Below are 12504 nucleotides of genomic sequence, written 5' to 3'. Positions count from 1 at the left end.
GCCCTGTGGGCGGGGCTGCCTGGCCGGTAGGGGTAGGGACTGGGTGACCTGAGAAGTGGCATCAGGTCCAGCCAGGCTCTCCTGCTCAGGGTAGAATGGAGATGTTTCTGGAAGGAATATGCCACCTAACTCTTAAAAAAAAACGTTTTGGAACGATGCTGAGGGGTCGCTGGGATACCCTCAACCTTGAGATAGGTACAGAAGGCCAACTCTGATTTGAACTGAAGCACTGATTTTTTAATTATGTGTGTATAATTTATATGTTATTTATAATAGATACATGTTATGAAACCTTAATAAGACAGAATAGTCACAAGTTGACGTGCAGAGATTTGCAAATAAATAATGAGTGGTTGTGCAGTTTTCTTCCTGTGGCCAGGACCTGTCAAAGGCAAAAAAGATGAAGACAAATGGGAGTTCTTGGGTTTAAAAACGGAGAGGCTGGTAGTATGGGAGAAATCTCTGTGCGTGCGGTGTAGCTTGGTGGCAGGGTAATAACCTAGATTGCCCCAACTTCTGCATAGGCATGAGAATACACACACACACACACACACACACACACACACACAAAGTGTCCCTTCTGTAGACCAGGCTGGCCTTAAACTCACAGAGATCTACCTGCCTCTGTCTCCCAAGTGCTGGGATTAAAGGCATGTGCCATCACAACCAGCTTTTAATCAGGAATAAAACCAAGGACTCAAATAGAAAACTCCTTTTTACTTAGAGGAAGTTGGGAGGAATATAAAGGAAAAAAAGACTCTGGAAGATTATTTGTTTGTCTAACAAATATGCACTAAATTCTCTTTCTGTTCCATGAACAATGAGTGCTATATGTGCCTTATACACTCAGAGATGTCACAGGCTTACAGGTGAACTATAAAGTGATGTTTACATGGTAAATTTTGTAAATTGAAACTAATAACAATTTGGAACATTGTAGCACTCGTGGTCATGATGGCACCTAGGAGGCAGAAGCAGATCTCTGTGGGTTGGAGGCCCACCAGGATTACAGAGCAAATTGTGGGTCAACCAGGGCTGTCACGGAACAATGCTATCTCAAAAACAAAGAAACGTATAGAAGTCCACTATGAGTGGCCCGGGTGTGTGTGTGGGGGGGGAGGTCTGCAGCAAGCACTCTTTAATCCCCTGGCGCAGCTCTCCAGCCTATGTTATTCTTTTTCAGATCAGAACAAAGCAGAGGTGAAGAAATAAAAATAAAAGCCCAAAAAGGTGATTTGTAGGTGAAGAAAGGGTTAAGGCAATCCAGGAAGTATAGGTCAAAAAGTTGAGTTCTGTTTGGATTTAATTTGATGCTATCAGAATGATGTTGGGAAGGGCTTAGTTGATAAGGGCTAAGTAGCCTAGAGAAGCCAAATGGGCTTGATATATGATGAGTTCCAAGGAAGGTGAAAACCCAGGCTCAAAGGTCAGGTACAGAGATCACTGCCATTTTCTCTGTAAGTTAATCATAAAACACTGTTTTCTGGTTTTGTTGTAGCAGCCTCTTAGCCATAGCATTTTACAGGTAAAGCTAGTCTACATTGTTGGAATCACTAGTTATGGGAGAGTAAGGAGAAAAGCAATCAAGCCCTCGAAGCTCTACAGAACACATTACAATGGGATGGGGGAGGGCGATAGAAGGAGATAATTGCTCTGGTTGCTAATAAAGGAAGCGTTCATTTTATTGTCTGTGCCCCTCCATCCTGAGAGGTGAGCCTGCTCTTCCTCTGATGTGTAATGAAGCCGAATTTATCTCAAAGGACCCCCCCATACACAACCCTCTTTGCATTTGAAAGGAGCTGAAAATCTTGAGCTACTCAAGCCCCATAAAGAAGTGGTGCCCATTTGTGTAACCTTGGGTTGAGGCACTAGTCAACATCTGAGATTAAAGGATGTTTATTAGGTTTAATGGATGCAGCAGAGCTTTAAGAATTGAGGCTACCAGTTATTTCCAAGAAGAGACAAAGAAATAACCTTTGTCACCACCATCACTCCCCTCCCAATCCTTTTATCTGAGAGAAACCCTGGTCCTTGAGAGTCACCTACTAGGACTCATCCGTGGTGCAGGGACATGTGTCTTAGTTCAGCTTTGTCAGTTGGCCTATATTTGCTATGAACATATCTATACGAAACAGTTTTTGTCTCTCACGTAGATTCCTTTTGTGATGGAGTAAAATATACTTATTAATGATTGACAGCTCACAAACTAGTACATTTCCAATTGCTGCCACATCTCCTCTGGTTAAAACTGAACCAGCCCTCTGGGAAAGACATCAGTCAATTACCTATTTGAATGAAATTTCCTGTCAAGAAAGAATAATTTCAATAAAAAGTGAAACGGATGTTTTGTGTTTTTTTTTTAATTCCAGTTATTAATTTTGCATGGTTGGGGCTGGAGCATGTAGAGGTCAGAGGACAACTTGCCAGATGTGGGTCTCTTTCTCCACTGGGGCTCAGGAATCAGGTTGTCTGACTTGGCAGCCTGCCCCGTAGTTTTTCTTCTTGAGACTGAGATACCTGTGAGTATCTGTGTTGTGCAGTCACAAAACTGAGATACCTGTGAGTGCTGAGTCAGCACTACTATGAGAAGTGCAGTCTGGGGATACTTAGAAAATGGAATGATTGAGCATGGCATCTTCTAGCCACATTCATGGAGGCAGGGTGGAAGAGGTGTTTGCTGTTCAACTGCTGAGCAGTATGTCTCATATTTCTCCTAGAATGGTAAACACTAGTTTATAAACATCGAGCCCCAGACACAAAATGGGGAGGACCTATGAACTCTTTCTTCCTCAATAGGCACCACTCTCAATGACCATCACTTCTATATAGATAAGACATAAACAGGATAAAAAGAACCGGGGAGACAGTAAGAATGTGTCTGCACCCATACAAGTGTGTATTCATGCTGCCTCTACCCTCTGCTTACGCTAGTGCAAGAGTGTGTCTGCACATATTCAAGTGTGCATGCACACGGATTGCTTCTACCCTCTGCCTACTCCAGTGCAAGAGTGTGTCTGCACACATTCAAGTGTGCATGCACATGGATTGCTTCTACCCTCAGCTTACTCTACGGTCATCCAGTCCTTCAGGTAGATATTGTTCCCACTTTCTTGTGTGTCCCTTTCAGGATGGTCATGCAGTGGTTTTTCACTTGTAGATTTGGTGACTCCTTCTGGGATTCTGACAAGTTTTGTTCCTGCTATAAAAAAACAAAACAAAAAAATCTTTTATTCATGTGCATAGGGGTGTGTGTGTGTGTGTGTGTGTGTGTGTGTGTGTGTGTGTGTGTCAGTGTTCTGAGGTCAGAAGAAGCATCGTATCTCCTGGAACTGGAGTTTCAGTCTGCTGTGAATTGTCTGACATGGGTGCTGGAAACTTGGGTCACTTAACCACTGAGCCACCTCTTCAGTCCAAACACCTATGCATTTGAATACTTTTCCTGTGTGTTTTAACTGTATTTGTAGGTTTCTTTTACAACAAGCACTAGAAGCCAGAGGAAGCACACTTCCAATAATCTATATTGTCATTTAAATAAGTCATACCTTTACTTATAGGATAACATGGAAAATGATTCAACTAGTATACAACTCCACTATGCTCATTTGTAGTCATTTACTCAGCACTAATATATTATTCTATCTGCTTTATTAGGGAGAGTGAAGCTGTTGCCACTAGTGCTTCTGTGGGGACTCCACTCAGGGCAGATACAAGAAAAATGCTCCACCAACCACAGAGCTACACCAGCAGCCCCTCTACTGACTACAATAACCATAATTCAGTCTAGATTTGGGGATGGGATCAACTGGAATTCACAGGCCTAACTTCCAGGTTTGGTTCGTTGTTTGTTTATTGTTTCTATGTAGTTTTAGTTGGTTGGTTTGAGACAGGGTCTAACTATGTAGCCCTAGCTGGCCTGAAACTAGCTCTATTTAGACCAGGGCAGGTCTCCAGTTCTCTGTGTGGATCAGGCTGGCCTTAATGTCACAGAGATCCACCTGCCTCGACCTTCTGAATGCTAGGATTAAAAGTGTGTGTGCCACCACACCTGGTTTGGTAGGTTATTTTTGTTTTGTTTTTATGAACATAAAATAGTTGGGAGACTATGATATCATAAGGACTGTCTCCAGAAATTTCCAAGAAAGTTAATTAATTGTATTCAATACCATGGCCACCATCCATGACACTCCTTATACTCTGTGGGTATTGCCTGAAGTTCTAGGTCTCTCTCCATTAAATGTGCATGCTGAGGGTATTTCAGTAGTGTGCCTACCCATACTATCATCTGGCCCTTTGCTGTCTCCCACACAAGGTTTGTTGTTCTGTCATTCGTTGAAATTCTGTTACAGATGGTGAATCTGATTAATCCTTTTTAATGGCATGGAGTCAGGACTTCTCTATTCTGAGATAATTCCTTCCAGAAATGATAATGCACACATTTTGTGGTAGGAAAAAAAATTGTGAGTATAGTTCTTTCTTTCAAGGTTCTCACAGTATGGAAAACAGATAGGAAGCCAACTGTAGAAGGATGCAATTAGTAATTAGTTGCTGTAATAAAGTGTCCTTAGGATGCCATGGGACTTCAAAGGAAGGGCATTTCACATGCTTATGGAATGGAAGATGACAAGAAGTTGACATCAAAGTTGGATTGTAAAGAAATAAAGATTAACAAAATAAAGGAGAGAGTTGCTATTCAAAGCCCAGGGAACTTTTTTCTTCTCCCCTAAAAAAGAACCCGGAGAATTCTGTGAATTTCAAATGGTTTATAGCAGGGATTTGTGACTGGCTAGAAGAGTTAGGAATATTAAAAGGCCTCATGCATGAGTGTGTGTTTGTTTTCTTTGTAGCATCGGGCATCACACCCAAGGCCTTGGTCACACTGGTTAAGTGCTCTGCCATAGGAGGACATCTTTAACGTTTATATTTGAAAAACTTGAAGAAGATGGATGAATAGAAAGTGGGAAAAAAAGATTTATATTTAGAAATGCAATGGATTGGAGGAAGGTCTGTAAAAAGATACAGAGCAGAGGTAGTTAGGGATTGAAGTAATAACTCAAGGGAAAGCAGGCCCTAGTGCAGGAGACTGATTTCAGTAGATTTTAAAAGTTGTATGGGCTGTCTCTGAAGATCAGACCCTGAAATAGCCATTTCTAGGAACTCTGACAACCTGGGGAAGGCTTCCAAGGAGAGCAGCCAGCAGAGGTGTTAGTGAGGGGAGCTCTAATCCTTCTTGTCATAAACGAGGTGGGGGGAAAATAAAAGGGTCCTTTTGGCTATGTGAGAGGATAATAAAGTGTTTGGGAAGAAAAGAGTATTAACAATTACTGAAAGATTCTAATCCAGCTTAATCCCTTTACAATAGCCCCTGCCTAATAGTGACTCAGTCTGCGTTGAACAATCCCAATAGAAGCAGGCCTGTATTCCCTAGGAAAGACATTCACTGTGCTGAAGGAAGTAGGGAGGCGGGAAGAAGGCAAGGTTATTCAATAAGACTTGCAAGTAGAGCTCCCAGGTGCTGACTAGAGTTTTCCATTCATGCCATTTGCACTCTCATGAAATTCACCTCTGTGCCTCATTTGTATATGGGGGCAGATTTTACAGTGGGTAAAAGGAAGTGATTCCCTAAGGTGTTTGTGAACCAGAGAGCAAAGCTTTTCTTCCTTCAGCCCCTCCCCACAATAACCTAAAATAGGGTCTCACATTCTCCATTAGCATTTCTGAAGAAATGGCACATTAAGTCACGTTAAGGTGTTAATAACCTATCAGATAGCCTTCATCCTGGCACAGGGGCCCTTGGAAGTACAGAACAGCCAGCAAAAGGTCCCTGAAAGAAGAGATGATGCCTGGGTTCCCAATGATTGGCATGGGGGAGGGGTGGGGCAAGGGGCTAGCTAAATGCATTAGGACCTACAGTTTGTGCAAAATACTATTTCCAGGATTCCCTTTTGTATTATTTTGTCTCAGTAAATCCAGGGTGGATTTCTGGGAGATTTTTGATATATAACCAAATTTAAGAGCTGTTAACTTTGCTGTCACATCAGCAAACAACACCAAGACTCCCCTGTCCCACAGACACAGGAAGTCAGTATCTTCAGGCTGTTGCATACAGCCATCTTTGTTCATACAGAGCCATCTCATGCTAATGTCTCTGAGGCAGATGTTCAGGGAAAAAAATGGCACTTCAGATGCCTGATGAAACATGTTGCTGACATTCAAAGGTTCTGAGTAGACCTCAGCAGCTTATGTGTGAGTGGTATGTGTATGTACCTGTTAGTGTGTATATGCAGTGCAGTTGCCCCTTCGTACACATGTGGAGAAGGCAGCTGCCAGGAGTCAATGTGTGTGTGTCCTTGACCAAGTCTGAGGACTAGGAAATGGCTTTTGAGTCTCTTTTGAGATGGTGCAAGGTTCAAAATACTCAAGATGAATGTGGAAGGAAAATTTAAGTGAATAGAAGACCTTTACAGGCCAGAGAAATAGCTCAGTAGATAAGAGCAATGGGTGTTCATGCAGAGGACCTCAGTTAAATTCCCAGCACCCATACAGTAGTTCACAATTGCCTGTAACTCCAACTCCAAGGACCCAGTGTCCTTTCTGGCCTCCAGGGTTACCAGGCACACACATGGTACACAGACATGCATGCAAGCAAAGCACCCATACATACACATAAAGTTATTTATTTATTTATTTATTTATTTGGATGTTTTGTTTGGAGACAGTTTCACTGTGTAGCCTTGACTGACTTAAGAGTTCAATACACAGATCAAACTGGCCCTGAACTCTCAGAGATCTGCCTGACTGAACCTCCTGATCCCTAGGATTAAAGGTGTGGGCCACCATACCCATCAAATTACTTTTTAATTAAATACTAAATGCTTATTAATAATTCAGTGGCTGCATAACATGCTAATTGCTTATTTATAATACTGTAAATTATCTTCTAAACATTAGGTATTACACAACCTGCAAAATGCTAAATGTAAGAGCTCAGATATGAATTCAAGAAAAGGATCATGTCATATTGTTGTCATCTTTCCCCCAATATCCTAACTAGCCAGTGACTTGTGTAGCATCATGTAGTTTCTTCTGGTCAGTGAGACATAGGTCTTCAAAATCAGCTGTTCTGTGCTTTAGCTGTGGCCCTTTCTTACAATGTAAGTATTCATTCTTTCCATACTTCATATTAAAGCATGCTGTGTGTTTATGTTTATAGTCAGGATTACAAAATATTATTCCAGTCCAGTCCTCAATGTTGTCATCACTAAGACAATAACATAATTTATCGTATCATTAGTTGTTTTCTAGGCAGATTGTGTCTTGAATCAGTATAAGCCTTTTGAATTGTTTTATATTTGCTTAGTGTGTGTGTGTGTGTGTGTGTGTGTGTGTGTGTTTTTTTTTTTTCATTAAGAGGACAATTTACAAGAGTTCCTTCCCTCCTTTCACTGTGTTTGCCCTGGAGACAGAACTCAGGTCATCAAGCTTGGATGTAAGTACCTTTGCCTGCTGAGCCTTCTCACTGCTTATTTCCCAGCTTTTATATTGAACTTCTGGTCCATGGGAAACACAGGAATAGAAGAACAAGCTAACTGACTTAATGGGAAGCCACTGGGCAAATTCTGAATGGGTACATTTTGTAGAATGTTTGATCTCTTCCACAGGTCCATGTTAGGAAAGAAGAGTGGAGGCAGGAGGTGACAGTGTTGTTTTAAAGAATGCCCAAATACTGCTCCTTCTCTGTTTCAGTGTGGTCTTTGGCCACTTGTTCTCACCCAGAACAACATGGAGGCAGTGGCAGGGGCAGAGGGGGGGTGGATGTGATGGGGGGGTTCTGTAGTGAGCAGCTGTCTGCACCTGCATCTGCACCGTGTCACGTTTGTCCCACCCTCCAGCAGTTCATCTTATGTCTTGGCTTTGTAATCTCTCTCCTGTCCAGAGTTCTCCTGGGACAATGAGATGTTAGATGGCCATGTGTTTGAAACCCAGAAAAATAGTAGTGGCCATGGCAAAATTCCTTAGTTCTCATGGGCTTCCCTAAAACACATTTCTTTGTTCACTCAGCCTCCCAGAAGATGGCCCCAGAGGACCAAGCACTCAGTCACCCTTGATAAACGTAGTAGCATATACACATTGATTTTTAAGCTCTGCACTTTGCATTGGCACAAATAGGGAAGGTAACCTGGAAGGTGGGACCCCCATGCACTGGAGGTTCTGAGATATAGAAAGATAAATGCATTTGAAAAACTTTCTCTAAACAGAGAGCATAGGGCTGGTGTGCTTAAGAAAAAGGTCTTTCTGCTCCAGCTGGTCCTGCATGGGAGGCTGCTGCACTGGTGGTCCAAAGCTACCAACTAAACACTGGGCCTACAGCAGAACCTAGCACTGTCCACATGGCTCTGGTTTTGAAGGAGTGACAGGGTCATGGAGGCTTTCAATAAGGTTTTTAAGAAAAACCAAAGAAGCCAGGCTTTTGTAGCAGGGTCAAAGAGTCCCTTGAAGGACCCCCTGAAGAGGCTATGTGTACAATTGTAAAGTGACGTGTAACTTACAATGAGGACCCTGGAGTGTTGAAGAGACCACAAATGAGTGCCAAGAAAAGCTCAGATGCTAAATGGAGAGGCTGTAAGTGCTACAGGTGGCAGTATGGCAGGCACAGGGCAGGCACAAGTCCATTAACACTTACAGGGTGACATCATGTACCTCTGATGTAAGATGTGGAGCTTCAAAATTCAGTGTTTGCCTTGCTGGGTTTTGGTCTCACTGTGGTTCAATCTTTTCTTGCTTTTCTTCTGTTCCTCTCTTGAGAATGGGAATGTTTGCTTTGTGCCATTGTATATCGGGAGTATGTAACTTGTTTCCTGTTTTTACATGGTAGCTTAGTTAAGATTTTACCTTAAGTTTTAGAAGCAACTTTGAACTTTGGAATTTTGAACAGTTTGGGTACAGCTAAGACTATGCCCCACCCCTTAAGCTTTGTGTGTGTGTTTAATATTTATTTATTTATTTATTTATTTATTTATTTATTTATACAGTGTTCTGATTGCATGTGTGCTTGCATTCCAGAAGAGGGCACCAAATATCATTACAGATGGTTGTGAGCCACCATGTGCTTGCTGGAAAGTGAACTCAGGACCTCTAGAAGAGCAACCACTGCTCTTAACCTCTGAGCCTTCTCTCCAACCCACTTTATTTTGTTTTTAAGTGTGTACATGTATGTGTCTATACACATGTGAGTACAGGTGCTCAGGGAATCTAGTAGAGGTCATGGGATCCCCTGGACTGGATTGCAAGTGATTGTGAGCTACCCGAGGTAAGTGCTGGCTACCGAACTCAGGTACTCAGCAAGAGTAATTAATACACACTCTTAACAATTTAGCCATCTCTCCAGCCCACAGATTTACTAGAGAGAGAGAGAGATCCACTAATGACTGCCAAGCAGTAACTAACCTAGTTAAATATAATCAAGATAAACTACCTAAAAATATATCTGTTTAGCTTTCCAAAATATCTTAGTAAGTTGATCCAAAGTTAACTAAGAAGTTAGTGAGATGTGATCCAGCACCTAGTATGAAATATAGAATTAGATTTGTTTCTGCTTAATTCCACAAAAGAAATACTACTTTAACTTTTCTTATTTTTTAAAAATGTATTTTTCATTTTATGTTTTACGTGCATTGGTGTTTTGCCTGCATGTCCATGAGGATGTTGGATCTTGGAACTGATGTTACTGCCCTGTGGCTGCTGTGGAGGTCCTGGGTCCTTTGCAAGAGCAGCCAGTGCTCTTAACTGCTGAGCCATCTCTCCAGCCCCTAACTTTTCTTCTTCAGGGAACAGCATAATTGGTGAAGTCTAGAGAGAGAGCTTGCATAAAGTGTTCATTGTCCTTGTGGAGTACATCAATGTTATTACAACTCAGACTCTAGCCTCCATAAAATCTGGACAAACAAAGTAAACTTCAAATAGGACACATTGTCTTTCTGGAAAAAAAAAAATACACAACTCAGCAGCCACATAACAAAGAAGGACAGAGTGGGACCAGGCACTGGAATAGAGTGGCAGATAGTGGGATTCTCTATTCTTTGTGTGACCTAATAGTGATTCTTGTTTTAGTTTCCAAACCCTGACCTCCAGGAGGATGGGAAAGGAATGAGTGACTCAGCAGACATTTTTCAGGGGACAGTGCTCTCTTTGCAGGGATCCTTAGGAAGCCAGTATCTCCATCTCTGGACACTCTCTCTCTCTCTCTCTCTCTCTCTCTCTCTCTCTCTCTCTCTCTCTCTCTCTCTCCTCTCTTTCTCTCTGAGATGATGTATGCATGGGGACAGCCCAAGTTGCAAAACTAATACAGTGTTGTAAACAGGAATTAGGTCCAACAATCCTTTGATATGTGATTGCTTCTGTGCTCCTCTGGGATATGTGATACAATATTAGGAGTAAACGCTGGCCTGGCAGATCTCAGACATCATAGATCTTCATATGTAACAAAAACTTGTAGAGAAAGCAAATAAGGCAAAGAAAATAATTGGATCATGTGAGTTCACTCTTAACATTTTGTGTATATGTTAGTTATTATGCTGTATAAACTTGTCATAACAAGATCTTTTTAAAAATACATCGACTTAAGCTGGGCATGGTGGCGCATGCCTTTGATCTCAGGGGATGGGGGTGTGGGGAGGCAGGTGGATCTCTGTGAGTTGGAGGCTGGCCAAGTCTATGAAGAGAGTTCCAGGGCTGTTACACAGAGAAATCCTATCTCAAAAACTCAAGAAACTAAAAATAAATAAATCAAACAAAATTCCATGACTTAAACAGGAGAGACATTTCACTGACTAGCCCAGATGTGAACAGTTCTGGGCTGGAAAGAAGGTTCTACCATATTTAATGTACGGTTCTGGTCTCTGGGCCCAAGCTAGGTTTGCTTTTGCATCCTATTCAGAGCACAGGAAAAAAACAAGTAAATGAAAGACCAGATTTTGAGGGTCTTACATTTGTTTGTTTGTTTGTTTGTTTGTTTGTTTGTTTTTGAGGCAGAGTCCCATTGTGTGGTTCATGGTAAATGCTAATTTCTTTAAGGAAAATATCTAATGGTGACAGAAATCATTTCTGCTCATATTCCATTGGCCAGAACTTCAGACAAATGGCCACAGAAAGCTGTAATTGTCTGGTTAGGTGCCACAGCAAAAATTACAGTGCTGTTATGAAGAGCTTTGCCTATAATTAGTCTGGGTGTCTGAAATTTACATGTGCATAAAAGTGTTTATCACAGCTGGGGCTGGGGGGGGGTAGGGAGAGGTCAGGTGTGGAGTATTTGAACAGCACACAGAAGGCCCTGGGTTTGAATTCCAGCACACCAAAAAAGGTCATTCATGTTGTCTTGTATATTAATTGCATTTGCAGCCTGCAATTTCCCAGTCTTGTATGAAGGCATGGTGTGGTTCATGGTAATGAGGCAGCAATGTGACCTCCACATGGCAATGGGACAAAAAGATGGTGCTAGAATCAGGAGCCAGGCCAAACATCCAAAAGCCCTCCCCTACTGCCACTACCCAGACTCCCCCTATGAAAGGTCCACAGCCTCCCCAAACAGCTCCATAGCTGAGGGAGATATGCATTCAGGGGACATTCTAATTCTAAACATAACATTCCACCCCCTCACATATAGACTCTTGGCAATCTTGCAATGCAAAATACATTTGGCTCAATTTCAAGAGTCATCATAGGTCTGGAGATGGCTCAGGGTTAAGAAGAGCTTGTACTGCTTGCTCTTCCAGAGGACGCAGGTTTGATTCTGAGAATCCATGTAAAGTGGTTTACAATGACCTGTAACTTCAGCTCCTGGGAATCCTATGCCCTCTTCTAGACAATGAACAGACGCCTGGCTTATATACACATAAGTATATAAGTGAGATGGCTCAGGGCTCATCATGTAAAAGTGCTTGCAGACAACCCTGAAGACCTGGTTTGATTCCCAGAAATCATATGGGGTAAGGAGAGTACTGTTATCCACAAGTTCTAAGCTTTATTTTCATGGTGTACACCCCCTTGCACAATAAAGAAACAAAGATTTTTTTAAAGCAAAACCAACATACTAAGATTTTATGACAAAATATATTCTCTAGAAAGATAACAGAATTCTTTATAGCACATTTATTTGCATATCAATAAAGAATTTGGGTTTTTGTTTTTTACTTTCAGTGTATAGTTTGACAAGAGTATTGTCAGAGATGGAAAATAAGTTCAGTTATTATTGCTTTGCTTATACTTTGTTATATACACCCCCCCTAAAAAAGCATATTGGGTAATCTTATTATTGTTTGAGTGTTTTTTCCACAAAATGGCATCAGATTCCCCCAGAACTGGAGCTACAGATAGTTATGAACCAACATGTGGGTGCTGGGAATCAAACTCAGGTCCTCTGGAAGAGCATCCAGCTGTTAACCACTGAGCCACCTGTCCAGCCCCATATTGGGTAATTTTAAAATACACACTCACGCATGTACACACACA

This window comes from Phodopus roborovskii, unplaced genomic scaffold (assembly GCF_943737965.1).
Source record: "Phodopus roborovskii unplaced genomic scaffold, PHOROB, whole genome shotgun sequence".
NCBI classification, from domain to species: Eukaryota; Metazoa; Chordata; class Mammalia; order Rodentia; family Cricetidae; genus Phodopus; species Phodopus roborovskii.
The sequence above is the reverse complement of the archived record's forward strand: the minus strand, read 5'-3'. Positions refer to the sequence as shown.